We start from the raw sequence: 1,758 nt of genomic DNA, 5'->3' as shown, positions 1-1,758 counted from the left end.
AAAAAGAAAAAAGAATGCTGCTTGTAAGTGGGTGTGCAGTCCAGAGGCCTCGTGGCCAGTCGCTAGGAAGGATTGACGTAAACCAGAGGCTGGTCCACACATCCTGTAAGGGTCGGCAACACGTGCAGGTAAAATGTGCCCCAAACCACAACTTCTACTAATGGGATTGGCTGTGATGTTGTGGAAAGCCAGTTTGTCTCCTCTCCTGGAGTCTGAGGAGAGAGCCCTGGAACGTTCTCTCTTCCTCTTGTTTATTCCCTTTTTCCTTCCTTCTTCCCTCCCTCTGTCCCTCTCTTCCTCATTCACTCCCATCCTCCCTACCTTCTCTCATTTTTCCCTCCCTCCCTTTCTCCTTTCCTCTCTCTTTTCTTTTATTCCTTATTTCTTTTCTTCAATCCTTCTTTCTTTCCTCTGAAGAAAATCCAGTAACAATGGTAAATTTCAAAGCAAAATAACTAATAACTTTCCTTAACTATGGACAAGAAACTGACATCACTTGGTCCCCTTGGATATCAGTTCTCAGAAGCTACTAGAGATATCCACTGTGTCTGACCAATGCTCTCTCTAATTTTAGTTCTGAATTACTGTCTATTAGAAGCAGTAACTTTAATATCCATAAAAATAGACCAAGAGGCAAAATGAATTTCCTCTGTAAGCTTTCAACTAAGTCAAAATAAAATAACATAAAAGATACCAAGAGACAGTCATTTGAACAGGACAAGGGGTTACCACAGGACGTAAATCAGGAAAAGAGGTTGTCATGATTGTATCTTTTCACCATAATTGTTCAATCTGTCTGCTGAGCAAATAATTTGATAAGCTGGACTATATGAAGAAAAACAGGGCATCAGGATTGAAGAAAGACTCATTCACAACCTGAGATATGCAGATGACACAACTTTGCTTGCTGAAAATGAAGATGACTTGAAGTAACTTAATGATGAAGATCAAAGATAGAGCCTTCAGTATGGATTATACTTCAACATAAAGAAAACCAAAATCCTCACAACTGGACCAATACACAGCATCTTGATAAACAAAGAAAGTATTCAACTTGCAAATATTTAATTTTACTTGGATTCACAGTTGATGCCCATGGAAGCAGCAGTTAAGACAGCAGACAACATACTGCATTGGACAAACCTGCTGCAAAAGACCTCTTTAAAGTGTTAAAGAGCAAAAATGTCACTCTGAGGACTTCACTCTTTTCTCCATTTTTCATGATGTTGCTTATTGTTCTAGTTCTAAGGGCATTGTTTTCTTTATGTTGAAAGAAGGAGTTCTGGTGGCATGGTGGCTAACGTATTCAGTTGTTAACCTAAAAGATGGTTTGAACCTACCAGCCAGTCCATGGGAGAAAGGTGAGGCAATCTGCTTCCATAAAGATCTACAGCCTTGGAAATCCTAACATAGTATTCCAATTTGTCTTTATCATTGGCTAATTAGAGTCTTGGTTCTCTAGTGCTGCTATAACAGAAATACCTCAAGTGGAGGGCTTTAACAAACAGAAATTTATTATCTTACAGTTTAGGAGGTTAGAAGTCCAATTTCAGAGTGCTGGCTCTAGGGGCTGTGTGAAGACCACTTGACCTTGGGCTTCAGCTCTGTCTCTTGTCCAAGCCTACCGGAGCTGGTGACATGTAGACGTGAGTTTTGAGGCTGAGCCTCTGGTGTTAAAACCCAGCGAGATGCACCTGGTGCATAGGTAACAGCCAGTTTATAGACTGAGACAGACTAGGAAGAAGGAAGAGGCCGTCC

The sequence above is a fragment of the Orycteropus afer genome, unplaced genomic scaffold (assembly GCF_000298275.1).
Source record: "Orycteropus afer afer isolate SDZICR_OR568_19922 unplaced genomic scaffold, OryAfe1.0 scaffold00316, whole genome shotgun sequence".
In the NCBI taxonomy this organism is placed as follows: Eukaryota; Metazoa; Chordata; class Mammalia; order Tubulidentata; family Orycteropodidae; genus Orycteropus; species Orycteropus afer.
This window is presented reverse-complemented; position numbering follows the sequence as displayed.